General features: G+C 36.9%; 1 long non-coding RNA gene across 1 annotated transcript; it reads right to left on the bottom strand.

Moving 5' to 3' along the window:
- Window positions 1–1,560: 1,560 nt before the first annotated feature.
- On the bottom strand, window positions 1,561–17,921 carry LOC124972141 (uncharacterized). The gene is made up of 4 exons (XR_007106440.1): window positions 17,448–17,921; window positions 16,226–16,349; window positions 7,550–7,665; window positions 1,561–7,437 (listed from the first exon to the last, which is right to left on the bottom strand). It is a non-coding gene; the product is annotated as an uncharacterized LOC124972141 (long non-coding RNA).
- Window positions 17,922–24,264: the final 6,343 nt, after the last annotated feature.

Genomic DNA, 24,264 nt, shown 5'->3' with positions numbered 1-24,264 from the left:
GAATGGTGACCCATTTTATATCACAAACTAATGAAAAAGGAAATAGACAATAGACAAAATATCTGTAGTTGGCTTCCTCACAAATTATAGAAATATTATGACAATAATTATTCTATGGTATTCTGTACTGTATAGAAATATTATGACAATAACAGTAGTACTGTATTTTGCTTGTGTGTATAAACTAGTAAGAGTTCTATATACCTTCATTCATTGGGAAGGGAACAATGATAATTTCTTATAACTTGCATCTACACAAACATTCCTAATTATAAAACCCATGGTGCAACAGTAAAAAAATAACTTCCAGATAAGTGGCTGGCGATGACTCTCAGACCATGGAAACATGGAAGAATTATAAGAAAACAACCACATTGGGAAGAAATGACTGTGTTTATTCCACCAAGGCTTTATGGAGCTGTGTGCAATGGAGCTTGCTCTATTCATCAACTTCATAGCAGTCAGGTCAGAAATTGAAGTGTGATCCAGGCACAGGTTAGAATGGGGTGGAAACAAGTGTGGGAGAATGAGAACAGGAGAAAGATGAGAACCCCTTTCTTGTGGTGGACTCTGTTGTGGGGTTAAAACTTGGTTGTCTTTACTCCTAGTTATAAAGAAGCCCATCCACCTGCAATTTGTGGTTTTGTCTGTGTGTGTGTGCGTGTCCCATAAGTCTTCAACAAAAAGGAAAAGTATAACCATCTACTTTTCAACTTAAAAGTAGAATACAAGTGGAGAATCACAGTATTTATGAAAGATAAAACTAAGAGTTCTTGGACATTATCACACATTGACACCAAATATATGTCAGGCACTGTCTAAGGCACATACATGATAGACAAGGCTGTTCATTTACTTCTGGAACAGATCAATTTGCCCTTTATGTTATCATCTTTAAAAGTATTCTTCCATATGTGTTTATGTTTCTACTAACATACACATGAAAGTTTCTGTCATACATATGGGTCACTTGTTCTTGGGTTGCTCAAATAACCATACACTTAATTAAGTTATCTGGTTCAAAGTACATAGAAAAAGGCTGTTTTCTTGGAAACAGCTTACACTAGGCATTGATGTCCAACAGAATCAGTGGTTTGTAGGCAACTTCACAGGCATTGCTTTGCAAAACTGCTAACACCAGCTTCTGCTACAGAGAAAAGAAGTCTATCTTTCTGGTGTATCCTACCTGCCCACATCACCTGGTGACTTCCAGGAGAAGCCATGTGCACGCTTGCTGGTTTCCACAGGGAGAGGAACTACCTTGATTCTGAGATCTATAGTTATAATGTTTGAATAAGTTCTAAGCAGAGTGAGTTCTGTTGTGTTTTTGGTGACTTATGCTACCTGAAAAGCATTTCAGGGTCAGCTGCAGTGAAGAAAATGTTCCAGGAAGCCAAGGATGTCATCCAACCTCCTAACAAACTTGTGTTGAAAACAAAGTGCTAAAAGAAATATAACCATATGCCTTTCAAAGGAGACCTGTGGAATGAAGAGACAGAACAGCTGCCAAGCGTTCAGGATCCCACCTCCCCTACTGAACAAAGGCACCTATATTTCACCAGAAATAAAATTTTATTAGTAACATGTCAAATATGTTTTAAAATACAGTTACCTTTCTTCTTCCTCTCAGTTTAAAAAACAATCCAATAAAAACTCTAAATCATGACCCAAATATTTTTAAATGTGAAAAAGACATATTTTCAATTATGTAACAGATACACATTTTCCAAAATAAATGTTGTAGAACACCATCTGCTTCATATTTGAGTGCATTCCCACAGAACTAAATTTCTGCTTCTCTTCCTTCATTAATGGCTTATGACAAATTTATGACACTATATTTCACAATAGCCATACCAAAAATTTATGACCAAAAGAGAGTCAGACAAAAATCACTTGGCATGCTCAAATTCGACAACTTATGTGACTCTCTTTTACAATGATCCTCCCCCCTTTACTAAGACCCCAATAATCAAGGAGAAACAGGAAGTCCATAGTAAGGGCAGAATCTCGCCGAGCACAGTTTGAGAAAGAGTTCTAGACAGGAAGTGAAGGAACCGGGTGCCATTTTTCACCTCAGGTTTATAATCTTCAGTCCATGGAGTCACCCAAAATTCTGAATTTCATAATGAACTTTTTTATAAGATTTTCTTGTATTTGGTCAAGCAAGAGATTGTCATTCTTTGCTTTACTGTTGACAAATGGATCTCCCTCACCTGGTAAAATCAAGGGGAAAATCTAGAAGAGAAATGTCATTTCCTGACTGCTATAAATCCATGCTCTTCTTCTGCACTAGGTGTAGATAAAACTCATGGCAGAAATAATTCTCTACATATTTTACAGTGCTATATTTGTAGCAAATTAAGAACATAAATTTTACGGCTTTATGTTATTTACTTTTTGCCTTTTATTTCTTCAAAGAGAATTTGATTATGGAAAATGGACATGAATATATATTCTTTGAAAGTATGAGTATAGGCTTGCATATCTATTTTCCTCAAATGATCTAGAGCCTAGCTACTTAATGTGGGGTCAATAGCAGCATCTTACATCAGCTGGAAAATGTAGAGAGTAAAGACTCTCGGGTCTGTTGCAGACCTAGTAAAAGGAATCTGTATTGCAACAAGATCCCTGGAGAATTGTATGCTCAGGAGGATTTGAGAAGTACTAATGTAGAGGATGTTTTTAATCCACTAAACTACAGGGAAATTGTTGGGGAAAGACAGAATTGCTTTAATGAGAAAATGTTGTCCCAAATAATTAACCAGGAATGTAATAAATTTTAGACACACTCCCCTTTAAAAGAAACAAAAAAAATTGACATTTGTTATCTTGCTGTTGTAGAGTAATGAAGTTTGAGAATGATAGTATGGAAATTAAATGACATATATTACATAAAGTCTCAACTACTTGAATTGATTATATACAATCTTCCATTGTTTCCAACATAAGATATTTTCTTTAGTAAAACAGATACAACAATCACATTGAATAGTAGAAATAGGAAGATTACCTTAATAGACAATTATTTAAAGTTTACAGTTATTTTTAAGAGAATCGCATCCAGCCAATAATGATTATGTTTTAAACACTCTGGAAATTCTTTCCAAAAGGATCTAGTCAGGAGTACAAATTGTTGCTTTTCTACAACAATCTCTGACCAAATCAGTATCAACACTAGGGGGCATGGTTGGGGGGAAGGACAGAACTTTAACCTTCACTCAGAGTGTACCCCAAAAACTGGGGATCACGCTGTGATTCACAGAGGAAGCTAGTGATACAGAAAGGAGATGGCTCCAGTACAGTAGCTGGTGTTAAGAAATCCTGAGGTTCATTCAACAGTTCACCAGCACAAGACCAATTAGAGAAGGCTGTCTCTGACTTTGTACACACCATACACAACTCTCAGGCTATGACTTAATGATTCTGTTTTTCATTTAAGGCTTTCCTTGACATCAGCATCAACCTGACTGGCACTGACCACGAGAGCTAGTGAGGTGAAGGGAGATGGAATTGTTTCATATTTGTATTTGTCTCCCTTCCATCCTCACAGGGATTCCCAGGGATGAGCTACAGTCAGCCATACTCCCTCTGTGCAAGAGTGGTTTTCTATTATGCTTCCAAGTATAACATATACAGCAAAACAAATCTACACACTCCTTCCACTCCTTAATCTGGATCAGTAGAACTTCCCTTCTTCTGTGCATCTTCTCATCTGCCAACACTTTGAGAGATACATATTTGAAAACCACCTCAGTTTGGAAAAGAAATCTAGGTGATGCTCCCAGAAAAGAGTTCTTACCCTATAAGGCAAAATCAAATTATCTGGATTCTTCCCTCAGTGAACTGAGCTAAAAGACTATCTATCATTCACTTCTGGGTCCCCAGCGCTGGCTTGGTCCAGAATAGTTGCTCAATCATTGGTTGCGAATTGCATTTATTTTCAAGTCTTCTTGCACTGAATTTGTTAAATCTTGGGATGTACATTCAAAATAGGCAATGCATTTGAGCTTATCTATTTTTACATATGCTCGCCATTTAGTCTTTCTCCAGACTTAATTGTTTCTGTTTTCCTTTGCTTATGCACCCAGAGAGTCCAATTTCAGGAGCATTTTGCAATAATACCACACTTCAAATAGTACCTATGCTGAATAGAATCTAGTCTTACGCATTATTGGTAATTGAAAGAAAGGATCAATGCATTGCAGGTAGTGGGTGTTTGGGGTATACAGTGGACACAGGAAATAAAAACTGAATATAGCAAGCCAACAATCCCCCACCACACACACACATGAAAAAATGCTCTCTCTCTCTCTCTCTCTCTCTCTCTCTCTCTCTCTCTCTCTCTCTCTCTCTCTCCATTTTTCTTCTCTTTTTTCCATTTTCTTATTACCAAGTCTTTGGGGTAGTTGGGCACTGCACTCAGCTTTCTCACCTCAACTTCCTTATCCTAAGGCTCTTATCACCAGAGAAAGGATGCCCAGGTTCAAAGCAGTGGTAACTGATCTCCTACCTTGTACATCTCTCTTTAATGGAGCAAACCTGTAGTGGGGGCCTCCCTAGAGATTAGCAGGTCATGGTAAAGTGACAGTAATCTATTGGTTAACTCAGACAAGTTTACAGAGTTTAACACAAATCGTTATTTTTAAAAATCAAGATAAAATTAGTCAACTCTTTATCTATGAGTTGTTTATTAGAAAAAAAAATTTAATGCCCCAAAAGGTATTTTTAAATAAGCTGTTTTGAAATCAACACAATTTAAAAAAAAAAGAAAAGAAAAGCATATTCACAAATACTGCTGGTTTCTAAGACAGTCCCTTTTCTACATAGGAATATAGATCAGAGAGCTCAGTTAATGATGTCATCAAATAAAACAGACTTAACATCTGTTACTGGTTCTTTGCCCAAGAGTTCTTGCTTTGTTTAAGGTTTCTGGCATACAATGAGTATTACAATTTCACACTTTCCTGATAATTTTTCTCTCCTTCTCTTCTCTGTTCCAAAGACTGTATTTCTAGTCTCAGCTAATTTCAATATGTGGCTTTTTTATACACTACATCTAACATTGGTGTCTTTCTCTTAGAGACACTGACCTAAACCAAGCCAAATGTTCAAAATTTTGAAAGTATTAGAGAGGTAAATCTATTTTAAAAATTATATTATAGTATAATTATCTCATCAAATTTGGAATCTTGAAATGCCCCATTTAAAAATATGTACATTGTAAAAAGAAGTATTCTCAGAAATAAGTTATTTTATAAGCAATAAAATAAAAAATTTAAATTTTGATACCAAATTTTTCCCTTAAATTTTCAGTATTTATTATATATTTCAAAGCTATCTCATCATCATACTAAAAAGCTGACCATGATTATAATTTTCCACTTTCTTCTAAAGCATCCTTCCTAATTTGATTGAGCAATTAAATACAAGGTTAATACTTGTATCAATTTTATGACTATGGGGTCTTCAACAATGCAGGCTAATTAGGGCACCCATATTATTTATACCAGATGCATTCATGTTAATCATCTTGTTGATTCACTAGAGGAACCAAGTATTGAATCAAAACTAAAAACAAAATTGTCTTGAATAGAAAAAGGCTGTCTGGGTTACCAGTTGGTCTTCAGCTAAGGAAGATTCTATTTTGACAAGACACCATATTTAGTTTGCAAAGGCATATGATTACCAAAAGCTTGTAATACCTTCACTTGAAGCAGTGTCCTTGATTATCATTATTATGTTGAAAGTACTCTGAAGCACATTAGGGAGCAAATCATCCTGAAACACTTTCACAGTGTCCCTCTATGTCCTGCACAATCCTTAGATTCTTACCTTTTGTTATCATAGTCTTCCTGACACTCATCTTTGAGTCTTTGGTATTTTCTTAAATACACCTTTGGCACCTAGTTTTTCCAATCTGCTTAATCACTTAATGACAATTCTTGAAACAGTATGCTCCACAGGACAAAAACCCCAGACATTGAAATCAGACATCTCACCCAAACCTCACAGAATAGTATGAGTCAATTCAAACAATTTCATGAATCTATCCATCTTGTTAAATAACTGATCTTTCAAATTGTAAAATATAGGGACTTATCTAAACTTCACCACCAAAGGCATTCTGAAACATTTTGTCAAATAGTGAATGATCGACTATTATACAAAAAGCAGTGCAAAGTTTCATCCAGACAGCCTTAAATGCACTCTTAGCAAGATGAAGAAATAACATCATGTAGAATTTCTGTTGTTCTCATCAGTTGCTGCAAATAAGGTTTTCAAAATTATCAACCCATGAAAAACACATTTTACCTGTCTACCCTTTTCCTGAGCTTCACAGCCTATAAAAAACAAATAACATCATGAATAAAAATTTTAACTCTTAAAGGTCCAGCACGAATTTTAACCAACCCCTAAAACTAAAGATAAGCCCTATCAGCAATGCTTTTTTTTTTAATTAAATTTTACTTTTAAAGAGAAAAGTCTACCAAGACTCAAACAAAAAAAAAATAAAATAAAAAGGATCAGTTTGGAGTAATCCAGTTGTTATTTTCAGCAGTTAGGTGGCACAGTATGCTTGTCCCAACTTGAATTGCCACTAATGGTAATAAGAGAATAGCATCATTGTTTGGGACATGCTTGACAAACCAAAGCGTTTCAGAATCAGTCTTCCCTCTTCTCATCCTCAGAGACACAACATTATCAATTTAATCTGTTACTTTTTGTTACTTGTCTTAAAGAGTGGCAGAATTTGGAACTAGGGGGCTTCAAAGTTTTAATCCATATAGTAGGTTGATATAAGTCCCTTCCTACATACCTTGTTTAAAAAAATCTTTGCTTCTAATGCACAAATTCACCACTTTATAAGTGGACATATTTTCAATTCAATTTGATGATACTAAGGACTGCTGAGTAATAACCATGGGTCTCTCCAATCAGTTCAGCATGCATTTCATCTTTGATATCAAATGCACTGGTAATTAGTGCCTTATATTAACATCTTCACTATAAACAGTTCAGGCATTTAGAAACAAAGTATTGATGAACTTAACAGTTACTTTAATTCATTTTATAAATAAGCAACTGAGAATTTTGCTCCAAGTGGCTGCTAGTGTAGCCCATTCCATAAATGGCATTCTCCGAAGCATAAGGCACAATATGATATGAATGCAGCTCTTCATAATAGAGAGACTGAGAACAGCATTCCTGTACCATAAACTTCAGCCGTTTTCTTGTATCTGAATAAGCAGTCTTATAACAGGGAGCTTCTTTAAAGTATTCATAGCTCTCTTTCTCCGTCTCTAGATGTATCTTCCTCAGCAAATTGTTAATTAACACAGACCTTCTTAAGTAGGTTTCTGGGTCTTCTAGAAACCTGAGCTTCTCCAGAGAAAGTTTGAGAATGCAAGTCCTGTCCTCAGGTAATATCAGGTGCTGAAAAGCAAAGACAGTCATTTAATCTAGATGTAGAAAAATGACAAGTAGAGCTTTTTGGTGTGGAAAACAGGCAAGAAAATGAAAAAAAGAAGAATAAGTAAATGCTTACTTTTGGAAAATACCCATGGTAATCTTGATGTAAATCTTCTTCTTCTGCATATTTTCTCTTAAAGTAGGCTACTTTCGACGTTGTTAAGGAATATGTCAGTACTTTTATTGGATAAGCTAAACAAACAAAATAATTGGAGAAAAGTCAGATTTAACCATGGCCAAGAATATTTCATAATATAAATTTTACTTATAAAAAGAAATTGGTGACCCCATAAATTGTTGTTCTCTCCTCACGAAACCGCGTGGTCAACCAGTCAGTGGTCATTGCCCCATGGTTGAAAGCCTATAGGCAGGAAACTGCCACCCCTTGGACAAAAATAGATGGTCTAGTTTGGAAATCATGTTTATTTCCTTATACAGCCCCTCAGAAATCAAATACCAATACTTTATTTAACCTCATGCTTTTTAATATCAAAACACACCCAAATTTAAAATTGATAAACAAAATATAGTGGAAGGAAATAATGTTTTTCTCCACATTTTTTTAAACTGCCTAATACACAGAGAGAATTTCATGTTGCTAGTTTAAGCGAATTGGCATAAAATAGTCAGTGACCCAGTTACAGTTTAAAGAAATAACTGTGTGTCTAAAGTTAAAACCCTAGGTTATGGTTATGGTATAACCACAGTCCTAACACACGGCTCACTGTAGGTCAATCCCAAATAATTGAGAGATTTAAGTAATGCTATGACTAGCAACACTGACCTTGATATGATATCTAAAGTGAACAACTTTGTATTCTCCTTTTGTGTACTATTTATTGCGATTGAGGAGTCTGCCTTATTTAAGGAGGGATAGTGTTCCAGAGGGCTGAAAGTGTTCTAGAAACGTTTAGTTTAAAGAAAGTTCCTAGGATGTTCCCTAGGTGGCGCTGGTGCCACAGAAAGGAAGCAAGAGTAATCAGAAAAAGACAAGAAACTTCCTATTCAAAGCAGTGAATGAATGTAGAAAGCAAACTCAGTTCAGCTCAGTACTCACTCAACCTCAGGGGGCCAGACCACAAAGAAAGCTCCTATTTAAAGGTAATTTATTTCACCTTTCATCCATACCTCCATGTAGCATTAATGTGTTGTTTAAATAAATTTCTAGTAAGACATTTGATATTTTTCCTCTAAATCTTAAATTTTTTGAAGCTTTAGGTATTAAAAATATACCCTTAAATAACATGTCTTTTCTAGTTTTTCCTCCAACTTGAAGGCATCTACATAAAGCTTCCTGCAACTCCTTGTAGCTGGATGGTTTTCCTAAGCCAGTAGGGAAAACTACAAAATCACACCACAAGCATTCCAAATTTCATTGGCACCACTGTGGATTATAAACCCAAGAGAACCTTAAGTTAGAGTTGGTATGTTTTGTCAAGGGAATCCAGAATTTTAAACTCCTTCTATAGCTGCACTAAAAAGAGATCACTATGTAATGATAATTCACAATTGAAACAATAATAGTTACTATTACGTGTACACAATCCCTGAATTTAACAAGCAAAATTTAGTTTAAAAAGATATTTCACTGCTCTCAAAAGGTTAGAAAAAAAGAAGAACAAAATTGTACGGAAAAGAAAGCATTTCTGAACCCAGTTATCTAAGGAGCTGTTTTTTAAGTAAACTATACTTGGTTAGGAGTGTTTTTAAGGAATTTAATCTAATAATTAGGTGACAATGGTTTCGTTTATCCCTTGTGATAATTATTTGTGCTTCTTTTGAAACTGTTTAACTTACAGATGTAAAATGTAAAATGTTTAACTAATGGGTTCTTAAATATCAGCTAGCATCAGAATCATCTGTAGGGGCTCCTTAAAACAAATTGCTGGATTCCATCCCCAGAGTTTCAGTTGGTCTGAGGTAGAAAATTTGCATTTCTGACATATTTCCAGGTGATGCTGGTGCTGCTGGTCTGGGACCCACATTTTGAGAGCCTTCATGTTCCAACCCTTGGCATGTTTCATAGGAGTGTCACAAAAGCAAGTTGAAATCAATCAATCAACGGATTGCCTTAACATCAGAATGGCAAGCAATTGGCTTGATGGATTTTTGTTGTTGCTATTGCTTCCCTACATCAACTTATATACTTCAACATCATGAACAAAGCCAGACTGCATTTTAACGAAACAGTGAAGAATGAAGTCACTTTTCAATAAGAATCCCTGGGTTCACATTAAGAAGCATCAATGAATACTACTAGCATTATAGCTGGACACGTCACTATTTTTTTTTTTTAAAAGCAAAGTCCAGTGAATTACTATCGTGAAAAGTGAGGAAAGACTTGGAAATGAGAAGAGTAACTTTACCATAAGCAAACATTATTTTCATATATATCTTTTTTAAAAGTCTGCTCATTTTATCATCTTAAGTAATGTAATGTCTACAGCATTTATGACCAATTAAAAAGCTTTTAATGAATGATACAAGGGAGGGCAGGTTGTAGTTTGGAGAACCAAATGTCAAATAGACTTATTTTTCTGACTCCCAAGTGAACCTCCAGGGAAGATATTTTGGTTTAACAGAGCAAGACAAAAAAAAAAAAAAAGTGTACATTAAATGACTCCAGGGTTCATAAAGATTTTGTCTGGCTATATTCAAGTAACAACCTAAGATACAGAATGCTCTGGTTCCTGAAAATACAGAGTAAATTCTCAGATCTCCATTTGAGACTTCACTCTTCTGTGGGCAGCGCATTTAGCCACTTAGTTTATTACACTTAAAACAACACCCACATAGGCTGTGGAAATGCTGAATAGCTTTCACAGCTGGTACCAGTTTGGCAATTACCTCCTTGCCAGCTGTTTAGCTATTTGCAGTGTTTTCGGCATCGAATTTGGGGGGATAGTTTTAGACTTTTAGGCTAAAAGATATAGCAAACATGAGTTCTTACATCTGTTTTCCTGCTAGATTAGACCCCAAAAAATTCAGAGCTGGAAACTATGTATTGGTCATTTCCCTCAGGCTCTTCGTTGTACCGATGAGGAAACTGTGATGCAAAGAAATCCAGTAGTTTATAGTCTGGTGTGTGGCTAAGAGTTTGGGTTTTGAAGTAGGTGGAAGCAGGTTTGAATTCCAGCTCTGCCATTTCTTTGTTTTGTGACCTTGAACAAATTATATAAACTCTCTGCAAATGGCATTTGTAAAATGGGAATAGAAATACACTGGCTCATAAGATCACCGAAATAATTCATGGAAAGTGACTGGCACTATGCCTAGCATATAGTAAGCACTCAACCAAATTGCAACTCTTATTCATGCCAATAGGCACAGATCTATTATATGGCAGCAAAGCCAACCTGGCCTCCTAGCTCTGACCTGAAGAATCTTTTCCACCACCCTGCCTCCTGGAGACACTAGATTATAATTAGTTAAGAGAATGCAAGAAGATATTTCAAATGGATAAGTTGAAAAATATAATACGGATTCTATAACTGCTCCAAGAAAATGTTTCTGGCTTATTGCCATTAATTATACATCTTAGATGAAGGAAATATAAATGGTTTTTGAAACATCAAGATAATCATCTGAATAATTAATGTTACTCTGAATATCCAAAAAAGTTAGTTTATTATGATCTTGTAAACATGTATAAATATGTTTATCATTCTCCTGCAACTAAAAAGCTAAACTCAATCCAGTCAGTTATTTAGATAAAGCTAAGGAGATAAATGAGAAGACTAAAATGATTTTATGTCTTTATATTCTGTGTCAGAGCTCTGAAAATAGTATATAAATTATAAAACTGAACTAGGTTGAGACTGTTTATCTCTGAAGGTGAAATAGCTAATGCTGTCTTGAATATTAAAATTGTTTTCAATACTATGACCTCTGGGAACACAAAACATCTGCGCTAGACTTAGTTTATTTCATAGTGTAAAACTTCAATAAGCAACAAATTTAAAGTCACAGATCAGAATGACCGCCCCTGCCATAAGAGTTCTGCCCCACAATCTGTACATATTTCTGTAAATAAATGTTTATAATTATAAACAATTGCTCAAAAACTCTTCCTTATTCTGCTTCTGCCTCCAGACAACTAAAATTTTATTATTGCACAAGTGATTTCATTTGGTACACAGCCCCGGGACAGTACATTGAGGAAACATCATCAGCAAATTAATTTATAAACACTTTGAGAGAACAGACAACAGTAAAAGAAGAGCCCTGGTCATAGTAATCCATTCTTTGTCCCAAACTGGAAATCCCAAGAATGGTGAACAAGTGATGTGTTAAATATATCTTAATTTTAGGAGAGTTTTCACTTTTCTCCCCAACATTTTAATCAACACATTGCAAAAACAAGAGTTGAAACCATTCTATTTCATCCTCGCTGCAGACAGAAGGGTAGGAGTCTGATCAATGGGGAGAGATGAGGTGAGTTCTATTTCAGATCAACAACTGACTTGTGTTGTAGACAAATTATACACCTCAGTTGCACTACCTCTTATTGATTTCTCTTTGTATGGTGTTAGCCTGGTAGAAGCCTTTAAAAGTCTAAGTGCCCCTATCTATCTAAATAATGATCTACTGGTGGCAAAACTATTGAACATCCTTCCTGGGGACCTTGACCACTTTTGTTTAGAAAGAGTTCTCCCATCTGTCAGTGTTAGCCACATTCTGCAGTCCCACTGCATGGCTTAAAATACTTTAGTATAAGCTTCTAGAGCTGCCCCACAGCACTAGTTCAAATACTAGCCCTATAACTGTTTGCTTAGTGTCTTTGGGCCAGATATTTAGTCTCTTAAATGGGGCAATAATATCAAATTCATTGACTTATATATGAATTGAGATGATGTTTAAAAAACACTTAGTGCTTAGCATATAAGCTCATATTTTTGCTCAGTAAATGTTATATATTAATATTGCAGTGACCTCACTTTTGAAATCATAAATACATATCCTGCTCAGCAGCATTATGTTATATATAGGACATTTGTTCTCTCTTTAGTGTTGAGCAAAGTTTGCATAGAACATTCAAGAGTGTATTAACAAAGGTAGAAGGGTACAAAGATCAAGGCTGCAATGCTGTGTCTCCTATAGACCTTTAGCTTTGACAATACTTCATCAGGTATCTTTCATCATAACTTCCTGCCTAGCACCTTTCTGTATAATATGCTGTATGGTAGCAGAACTCAGTGTCAATTTTTAGCTCTAGATCAATGGAGCAATCTGCTTCTTCAGATTTTCCCCAAGCAAAATATCGACTTCATGGCATTTTAGCATTAACAACAAGTTGCAGCTCCTGGAAGATCATCTTGGGAACTTCTAGAGATACTGACAGTCAATGAATTACATGAGTTTCTCAAATACCAACAGCATTCTCTGGTACAAGATTCCATGTGCCTTGACGTAGCTCCAAGCACAGGCATGGAATAGTAAACAGAATAGCAACAGTTCCACATACCTAGCTTGTTCCTGGGTAATGCTCTCTGAACCAAAGAGAATCCCCATTAAATGAGATATGACCAGCCAGGCAATCATGAAATTACCTTAGGTCCTATACCAAGACCAAGTTTTCTAGTAATCTAGCACTACTGAGATGGAGACCAAGTGCAGTAAGTTTCCTGAGTGCACTTCTTGATTTACCTCCCTCCAGAAGTGCATTTCTTGTTTTGAGAGATGATGCTCCTTTTGACTTGACCATTTACCTTACAAAGTAGGAGTGAATCAAAGAGAAAACTAGCCAAGAAACTACACAGCTGAATATGGCTTCCAAGAAATATCTTAACCTAAATCTTGGAGAAAGGCTGTAATTTCCTTAGGAACCCAGCACTGGCACTCAAAGAGGAGAGTCATAATCCCCAGCCTATGGATGGTAGTGACGTTTTGGAAGGTGCCTGATCTCTATCATCCATATCATCTTTCATTTTGATATCACTATCACCAACATCCGCCATCCCATATTTTTCAGGTCTATCAACAAAAATATCTCTCTAGACCACCTTTGCTTCTGATATCACAGAAGGGTCTTAGAAAAACACAAGCTGGAACTGATCATTAACTTTACTATTAAGAGCATATGAAAATATACTCTAGAGTTGGATGATTTTCTGCCCTCATTCATATATATGGTGCTCCCATACGGAGATGCTTTGTCCAAAAAGTGATCTTTATTCACGGGGTACCTTTCTTCTAAGGAGCTCTAGGTACTTTGTTAAATTAATTGTATTGTGTTCAAGCTCAGCAATCCACTTAAGTTAATAGACAGTATCCTCCACATTAACTCTGGAGACGGTGAGCCATAAAGTGGTAAACCGAGTAGCACCTGGGAATGGAATCATGCCTTCAGGGCTTGGGTCTGACTCTCTTTGCAATACCTCCAGCTTTCACAGATGCCGCTAACCTCCAGTCCCTTTTTATAAGCACTTAAAAACTAACACATCCTCTTATACACCCTCACAGAGTTCCCAGCCACAAACTCATATCCCCTCTCTAGGCACCACTGATATTTAGAAGACTCTTGTATCTCAACAATGAAGATCTGTTGCATTTTACTTTTTATAGTTTGTAATATAAAAAACAAGTATTTTATTTTCCAAATATAAGGTCATAGTAAAATCCTGGACATGGACAGGACACTAGTAAACCCATAGTGCTCATCATCATCCTCTACCACCCTACTGAAAAATAGTTCAGTGAACTGGAAGGCTCTGTATTGGTCCATTTGTACAATTTTAATTAGAAAAATATTTAAACTAATTGTGCTATACTAAAAAGGGAAAGCATTAATGTGTTGATGCTATTTAGACAGACTTATTTTTTTACAAAAAAAGAAAAAAAGAATTGTCAAGGATTTGCTTCTCCCCAAATCTGAAGGGATACTTCTTCCTTAGCTTGACTGCTGAGTGGTTTGGGTCAATTTACTCTTGCCTCTGCTTCTGGGAGAGTTATTTCATTTCAGCTTTGTCTGGGTTCCTGAAGCATATTGCTTTGACAAATAGAGCAATCTGAACTGCTTATTCTTTGGCTTTAGAATATTGTTGGGATGTCAGTGTTTTGACTGCTAAAGCCAGCTGGCGTGAGTCATCAGTGGAGAGCCCAGGTGGAGAGACAAGAGCCTCATCCTCTTGGTACGCATGTCGAACACTTCAATGTGTTTCAGGGCATCTTCTAAATCCTATAAAGGTCTCATGACATAAAATTGAACATGCTCATACATGCCTAAAAACTTCCAAATACAACTGACATATGAAAAAAGACTGAAATTAGAACTTGGTTGTAGTATAAACCTGCTCAATCTCAGCTTTATCAAAATTGTATACCCCAAAATATATGCCCCCATTATAATATTTACAAGTATACCTAGTATTTTCACTGATGAAGGGGGTAACTAGATCCTTACAAATTGGAATTTTTTTCATGAAAAGTGTTCATTTTGTATTCATCAATGAACTCACTCTGTGGATCCACCAATGTCCCTAGGATTAAACGTTTATGTTATAATGATAAAATTTTATTACTTTTTAGTTATTTAAAACTAAACACTATGATAACATTTTTCTGATAAATTACTTAAAGACAAATCCATTATCAAAATTTCATAGTATATATTCTGCATATTAAACACTCATGATAGAATCAAAATTAAAATTTAAGAACCTTTTTCATTTGACCACTTTGATTGTGACAATGGTCTCAATGAAAGGGCAGACTGCGTTACATAAATTAAAGAACACCAAATGATTGTAAACTTCTATGCATGTTACATAAGGAATAGGATGTACATAAATTACTAATGCACAGAACTAATGCATATACATGAACACATATAATTGTGGCTGCTTCACTCAAACTTTCCTAAGATTAATGGCATGACTAGAACTCTACACATCTAATGGCAAATGACAGTAAATCTCATTGGTCTCCTTGGATTTGTTTCTCACCATAAAATATAGTAATTATAATGGAAGAAGAGTGGGTGGTGCTAACATCTAGTGAATCTAATCTATTTTGATGGTTTGAATGGTTATCTTTAATATTATTAAACTATAGATATTTCAATAACCGACTACAGAGGTCAATAATTTCAGTCTCATGATATTCATAACTCTAAACCATGATGAGACCAGGATAAATTTTCTAATAGGTTCTTGAGGAAATTTTTTCAGTTATTTGTTTTCATAAAGGGAGGTAAGGAAGAGGCAAAAATGCAGCATGGTATGTTTTTATGAGTTTGACAGCAATTTGCTAGGCTGGTGATCTACAGGAACTGCACATGGATAGTTCAGTACATGTGAAAGTTACACAGTGTTAGAGAGCTAAACATTCATTTAAAGACTGTATTCAGTCTTAAAAATTGAGTTTCAAGTGCTTAGCACTCATAGATTTCTATCATCATGACCTTAATGCAAATTAAATTTAAAACATTACCATAATCTCTTTTTGCAACTTGGAGAGTTCTCTTCATTTTCTCCAATCAGTCATGCACCAGTGTATTTAGAAGGTTTACACTTGACATGTTCCTGGAGCCAGGCTACTTAATTTGGCCCACCCTATTCACATGGGTCTTAGAGAGGAAAATCTGCCAGCCCACAAATGTCCTTTTTACAGAAAACCTCTATTGACTTCTACCCAGCAACCGTCTATATAAACAACCCCTTCTATTGATCTTGTAAGTTATGGTAATGCTACATTAGCATTTATTTCTCTGGATACATATTTAAACAGTAATTTCTTTTAAGCCAGTGATTACCTGGTAATGCTGACTCAATCTGAAAAGTGTATTTCTAGAACAGCTTCAGAAAATCTGGTGAGAGTTCCCCTTTGCACAGCAAGCATTTCTCACAGCCTGGGGCTCATGAACGGTTACCTGAGATCTTGAAACAAGGAGATAGACACAAATAACATCAGACAAGTCAGGACTGCATTGACATGAGCTGGTTATCAAGTCAGGATCAAGCAAGTACTAGGAGGACATTATCTAAGATGTTTAAGGTGGGGCTGATCTGGACTAGACAGATTGATAAGCCTTCAAAAACTCAGTCACTTTAATGGGCTCCAGATTTAAGTTTAAACAGGAGGTATTGTAACTGTCCTAAGAAATTTGGAAATAACTGATAACTGATGTCACCAGTTATTTACTTGGGAGATTATTTTGTGGAAATTATCAATCAGGTTATTTAAGAAAATCAGAGTCAGACATCCTTCATTTGTTTTCAAGTGCCAAATTTTGTATGATTTCAGGAAGTATTCCCTCTTAAGTAACAAAGCAGCAGTTAACTCAAAACAGAGTAACTGTCTTTCTCTGGAATACAAGCTTGTTCTGGGAAGATTTGAAATAGCCAAATGCTACTTCTTCTTTGAAAACAGTTTTTCTTTAAAGGGCCATGTTTAACTGTACCTTTTCTACATGGATGTATGCTTACAGATCTCATCATCTTCTATATTTAGAGAGATGAGCTTTCCAAAGGAAGATAGGCAGCCAATAAGGAGGATCCCATCAAAAGAGAGGTGAGTTACTATGGTTACTTTTCAGGAGGTTGAGTAGCAGTGAACGTCTGCTCCTGGCCAAATGGACCCTTTCCAGAGGAGGATCTAAAAAGAATGTTGCTCTCCAAACGTGTTGATTCAATTAGTCCAGACTACACTGTCATTTTAGCCTTAACCGCAGGCTTCCTATGGGCGCTTGCTGCTTCCAGTTCTAACTGCACATTGGCCACGAAGTCAAAGAAAAACAAGGATTGAAAACTTCTGAACACTCCCTAACAGTGATGAGCAGGGGAATCCCCAAAAACCAATCCCAAGATTTTAAAAAATCAAATCAGGTCATTTGGGAAGAGCAGCTGGCCACTTTTCAATGGCGGGAGGGCGGAGTGGGATCGCGTAACATGTCCCTAGCCTCAGCGAAATGCATCTCTTCTGAAAGGTGGCTGGCTGGAGAGTCCTGACATACCTTACAAGCCGGGTCCACTTACCAGGAGATCGCGCATGCACCTGTTTCGTAAAGGCGCGGGGTTCGGAGCTCACTAATGCTTTCGCGGCGCTGGCACGCTTCAGATCGGCACTGACAGCAACAGCGACAGCAGCGGCGGCGGCGCGGCAGCGGCAGCAGCGGCAACTGCAGCTCGGCGGGCAACCCTGGCTCCTGCAGGTCGGTCCCTCCAGTCTCTGAAGCGCCTCTCACTCCGGGTTCAGAACGCGAGGCGGGCGCGTAGAGCTTCTCGGCTCGCATTGGACCAGAGGGAGCAGATGTTATCCGGTTGCTAGGAGCGTTGCTAGGAGGCGATGACGCCCCTCCACAGCTCCCGAGCAACTTTCCTGTAGGTCGGGTGCGCTGGCGGGGGCTGCTGGGAGCAAGGTGGAGAGCAGTAACGAGGAGAAGTAGCGCCAGACAGAGGGGTCCCGGCTGCGCTCGCCTAAATTGGGTCCAGGACAGTGGGATGGGGAGCAGGAGATGGGTGAGAGCAACCAACCTGTCTGGTGATAAAAGCTCGCGTCCCAGGGAAGGGTCGCTCGCTGTAGGCCCTAGAGAAGTATCTTATATATGCAGAGGTTGATTTTGGTGACAGTGGTGGGGATGTAGTTTCTGAGGTTGAAGAAGCGGCAGTATTTTGTAGATCTCAATAGGGGAGAGAGACTGTGTGTGTGTGTGTGTGAGAGAGAGAGAGAGAGAGAGAGAGAGAGAGAGAGAGAGAGAGTGTCAGAGAGAGAGAAACTGCTGTAGCGGTTCGAGATGAGCAGTAAACGACCTTGGGGCCTCCTGGAACTCTCCCCCCAACACACGCCCCACCACCACCCGTGTTCCGATTGGTTTGGTGTCTCCGTATTTGAGCAGTTGATAAATTTTGAAGAGGGAAATACTAACTAATCCATGCAAATCAGCCTGAAGTCTAACTCCTTTTGGCTCTTTCTGTAATTGTGGCATGGTACCAAAGATTTCAGAAGGAAAAAAAAAAAAATGTTCCTGTGATCTAAAATACTTTCTTCACACAGTTAGAAAGACTTCATTTTGATCCAAGAGCTAAATAAAACCTCCAGCAAAAATAAAACCTTCTTTAAAATAAAATGCACAAAACAAAGGTACTTTTCACAAGGGAAATTGAAGAAAGTATGCATGTCTCAATCATTTACACTTTAGTATAAATTTACTCAAAATTTTGTATCCCCTTCAATGCCTTATTCAAGCATTGTTTTTATTGTTTACTGTTGCTTCTTGTTTTTGTTGTTGAACAGCATTGTTTTATTTGGGAAGGGTGATGATTAGAACATAAAAACGGGCAAATTTGGGTATCCAGTGGTAAATGAAGGCAAGGAAAATAAACCACCTGGTGGAGAATTTTTTCCAAAGCTCTCCTCAGAGGGAGACTCTCATTGAATAAGGAGATACACTTCCCTCGTTTCCTATGGAGTCAGTCCAAAGTGTGGAAGAAAGAGAGCCTCACTGGGAATGGATTGAAAAGTTGCTGTCTTTGAAACCAGGGCTGGCTGCTGTGCAGTGCTCTGTGATATTTGTGGTGCCCAGCATTCTGTGGGCCTGAAGGGGGTGGCAAAATGGCCCTACAACTCTCAGGGGCATCAGGTACCTACTGAATGCCTATGACAAAATTTAGAGTTAACATTTCATCAGTCCTAAGGTATAAAAACTTGACAACCTAAAACTGAATAATAAACTAAAAAATAGGCTGGAGATCAACTCTTCAATTCTCAGCCATCAGGTCAGAAAGGAGGCTTTGAGACCAGCACACTTCAAATCTAGGAGACGGTGGCAGGGAGCATTACCCTACTACAACTTCCTTCTCGTTTGCAGCACAGGATGTGAGGAGCTGCTGTCAGCCTTGCCTTCCCGTCCAGTTCATCGGCAGAGACTCTCCCTCACTCTTCAAGGTCCAGTCATTTCACATATTTTTCAGTTTCCTTGAATGGAGAAGGTTCTGCTTTGGCTGAGGTATTCTGTACTTGCTGTCTCTTCTTCTTTAATGTGCCTCCCTTTCACCTGGCTTCCTCCCACTCAGCCTTCAAGTTGCAGCTTAAATACCACTTCCTCATAGCGGCTTCCCGACAGCCTCCCACCGACTACATTAGTCTCCTAATTACATTCCCAGATCACACTACCAATCCCATTTCCCAATATGCATCACGCCACATTTTAAGCTGCTTCTACCTGGTTAACTGTGTGTCCCTAGTATCCAGTACACAGTGCCTGCTACATCAAAGGGAACCAAGAGCACGTGGCCATAGATGGATTCATCCTGTCTGGCTTCAAGTCCCTGTTCTCACCTTAGCTGTGTAGCTGTCAGTTACTGAACTTACACAAACCATGAAGGCAGCCACTAGTGGCTATCTTTTTTGTTGTTCAAGTGGAATGGGGGAGGGGGAAAAGTTAGTCTACAGAAATTAGTTTTCAGGCCTTAATGTGACATTGTACTTTATACAAAAATTTCTTTTCGTTCTCAGAGCATCTTATAAAAGTCACTACCTGGGTTTTGATGGCATTGGAGAATACTCGATCCAAAGTCACTTAAAGATTTTCCTAATTCTCTTCTCCATGCTTTCAAAGTTTAAGTCCTCTTAGCTAAAGTACCTTTCCTTAAAAAGCAACCTCCATAATCACATGCTATGTTTCCAAGAAGCAAAAACAAACAAACAAACAAATCCATTCCAGGAGCAGCTAGCAAACCTGACTGACATGTACAGGGTCTCCCCATCCTGTGCTTTATTGGAATCAATCAAGAAACCTTTGCTGTTGTTAATCTAACTGGCTGAATAATTGCCAAATCCCCTTTTCTTCTGGGACTACCTCAAAAAACTTAATAGATGTTGGAAGAAATGAAGGAAAGAAAAGGTAATCTCAAGATCACAGAATGGCTTGGTTGCAAAACTGGAAATAGAACAAAGGAATCAGTTTAATGTTTATTGAACTATTGATGTCTGAAGATATAATTTCATAAGTTCTTCAATTCTACTAAGTGGTTAGAACAAATCTTTCACTAAACAATTTTGGATTTTAAATCAAACATTAAAATGCCATACAATTTGCCTTAAAATTTATTCAAATTCTAATTTTCTCACCATTGAATCTTTCCCTCTTCCAAATGACCACAAATAAGGTTCCCATCCTGTCTCTTCTTCCTTATCTGTCTGCTGAAAAGAATGAGATGTTTTATTATTTTGTGAAGTGTACATCAAAGTTCATCAGAACTCTGAAATGCCACACAAGTTTCCTCTTGAGCCATATTTCTGAATCTTTCTGGGGAAACATATAATGTAATTTGATACATCAATAACATTCTACTCATCATGGTTACAATTTTTAACTGCAATTATATAGGACAAAAAAATCAAAACAATAAAAGAACCATAGTCAGACATGGCTGTCTCAATTATTTTAATATTTAAGCCTGGGTAAGTCTCAAAGTAATATCAGAAGATAGCATTGGGAAATACTCAACCTACAGTCATTTATAATATATGTCAAGTTTTAGGTTTTCTAGATTATCTGCTGTAATATTAATATATTGAAAAAGCTGTTCCCTTTGCCTCATTTTATATTATTTGCTTTGGTGTGTTGATCACATATATATGCATTAGTGCACATGTACATGTAGAAATGCTCAACCTTCCTCAGCATACCAGCACAAAAACCCTTTGCCCTGTGAATTTGGAAATGTGAACTCAAATGGTCTTATTTGCAACCATGCCCCTTAGTGTTGAAGTGCTCTAAATCCAACAAAACTATGGGTGAACAAGTAGAACCCTTTAACCAGCCTATCACGTTCTAGTGCCTCTATAGGTTAAGAAGGACTTCAGCAACAAATGAGCTAGCCATTAGCAAGCTTTCTGTAAACAATCACACTACCACAGCATTGGAAATAAGGAATTTTTTTAGAAAAAGAGAAAGATGTAGATGTATCAAATACAGACTAGAGGATTCTAACCACACTATTTCAATTTCCTGAGCACATAAACTACAATTCCAGCCTTCTTAAATATAGGGAGAGACATGTGACTAGTTCTGGCCAATAATGTTTGGGCAGGAGTGAGGATGACCATTCTAATCCTGGCCTTGAAAGCAAATCATTTCACTTTCATACTTTTCCCTGCCCCCTTTTGCACAATATTTCCAAGTCACAAAAGGAAAGTCCATCCCTGAGCTGTTGCCACAGAGAAAGTTGCAGGGGCAAAAACAACCCAGATTATGGAGTATGAAACCTTTCTCATGCTAATGCACTGATATTTAGGGTTGTTGATTACAACGGCAACATTAATTGCCTCAACTAGCATAGCATGTAAAAATGGTAATATATGAAACATCCATATTTTTTTTCCATATTTTTTTTGATTGGGGATGTCAGTCATGCTTTTATTACTATGAAGATATGTGATTATAACAGCCTGATTCCCTGCACTTTGAGCTTGCTGCATCTAGGCCTTATAGACTATTAGCACTGAAGAAATGTGGAGATGAAAGAGCTCTGGACAAAAGCACCTCTGATGAAAAATGACCTGTGCTTTGTACACAAACACCCACATTTGCTTCCTCATAATCCTCTTCCAGAGCAACTTAGTTAATTCAGGCATCTATTTATATAGCTCCTTACTTACCTGTTATTTTAAATGCAATACTTTAAACAAGTATTTGAAGCAGTATATGTTGAATTGTATAAGTGTTCACTATAAAAGCCTACAGAACCCTGAATATAAGTAAATTACATGATGGATCATGAATATAATGCTTATAGTTCTAATATACATGTCTGCAGTTGGTATGGTTTTGAACCTAATGGTTTTTGTATATACTAAAATAAGTAATATCATTCAGACTCAAAAAATTTGCATGTTGATGCTGCAAAACTGTATCTTTTTTAATATAAAAATTTCACACATGCACACATAAGCCATCTGCTAAAACTTTATTGATAAAACCAGTAGCAGCAGTTTTACAAAATTGGAATGATTTTCAGTTTTGAACTATCATGAATTCAGTTGCAGCAGACATTTTGTACAAACTGGGGCTAATGCTTCTTCTATGTTTCTGTTTTAAACAAAAAGCAATTAGAATTTATCCTCATGCATTTAAATATCTAATACAGAAATAGTTTTTAGACAGCATAAAATATGCTTTTCAACATCACTCTGAGACTGAACATCTGCCTTAAGCATTATTTATACAAGAAAGCAGTATAATTCTTCTCATCATGAACTTATTCTTTATCACAGGTAAACAATGTTATATTTTCTAACATTTTCAAAGGGTGTTTCTAAGACAAGAGTTAAATATTTCACTGATTTGCCTAGTTGAAACACGACATAACAGTGGAACAGTCATACATTAAAACCATTGTTATGAAATCCTGAACATTACGAAAGGTAAAAAGGTGTTCTAAAGTTAAACAGTTAAAAAATGTCCCAACCTTTTCCTATACACTGACTAATCATTAATAGAAGTAAACTTAGAAATGGAAGGGGCCATTACATTCTACAGCTGCCCCTTCTGGAAACAGCCAGAGTTACATTCATGCTTCTAAAATGGGAGACACCAAAGTCAATGAAGTCACACTAGGAGAAGCACAAGGACACCTGCATGGAATGTTCTGAAGAATTTCAGAATTTTCTAAAATGAGAGTCCAACACTTCAGGGGAGAAAATACTTTTTTTCCCTCTCTCTCTTGAACAACTGGACTACCTAGGAATTTTCTGCTGAAAAACTTTGGAGCAGAAAATATGATAGTGGCCAGGTCTAAAAACGCCTATGAAACACTGGGAGAGGTTTAGGGTGACCCCTCCACTACAGCAACCTAGCCTGGGACTATCAGTTTGTGGAAGAGGTCTTCTAGCAACCTGGAAATCTAGAGGAAGACCTGATATCATGTCCAATCATGTTACAGTAAACTCTCCCCAAAAGTGAAACACATAAAACTATTGACCACTATTGACAACCACAAAAACTCAGGACAGCATATTACATACAGGTAATGTATTTAAAAAGTAAACGGGAAATTCAAAAAGCACAGGTTCACAACATCAATACATCTGCAACATCCAGCTGTGAGTAGAATAGTAACATAGAGCCCATTCCCTGCTAAGAACTGTGTGTTCTGCTTAGGGTAAAATCTCCTGAAAATCTCCTAAAATAGTTACATATGTTCAAAATGAATGAATCAGTCACATTTACATTTTTCATGCAAGTTCTTCAAGGACACCCATCAAAAGTTGAGATATAAAGAAAAACCAAAAAATATTTTAAAACAACAGAGCTGCACACAGTATGCATATGGTGAAACATAAAAGTGTGAATATGAACAACTGTTTCCAATGCCATATGAAGACCAAAAAAAAAAAAATTGAGAATCAGATTTATCTTGCACTATGAACACAAATAAAATATTGCTATAAAATCTTGGATGTACCTTTAAAATGATGTTTTAAATTTTTTACTTTTTCTGGGAGAAAATAAAAGGATTTTTAGGAACAAAATAATGGTGGGTGAGGAAAGTCACTTAGGAGGTAAGATATAGATGAGCCTGATCGTTCAAAAGAAAATAATAACAGATTTAATGACCTTTGTGTGTGTGTGTGTGTGTGTGTGTGTGTGTGTGCATGTGTGCAGAGATGCACATGTATGTGAGGTAAGATCTTTTAACTTTTCTATGTACTATACTCAAATTCCATTGTGAGAGAGGAAAAAATAAAGGGATTCATTTTGATATTTCCCTGGACTTGAAGTTAAATTGTTCTATGGAAGGATCTGCATTCAACTCAAAGATTGGAAAACACCTGAAAAAATAGGCAATT

Source organism: Sciurus carolinensis, chromosome 2 (assembly GCF_902686445.1).
Source record: "Sciurus carolinensis chromosome 2, mSciCar1.2, whole genome shotgun sequence".
NCBI classification, from domain to species: Eukaryota; Metazoa; Chordata; class Mammalia; order Rodentia; family Sciuridae; genus Sciurus; species Sciurus carolinensis.
The sequence above is the reverse complement of the archived record's forward strand: the minus strand, read 5'-3'. Positions and strand labels throughout refer to the sequence as shown.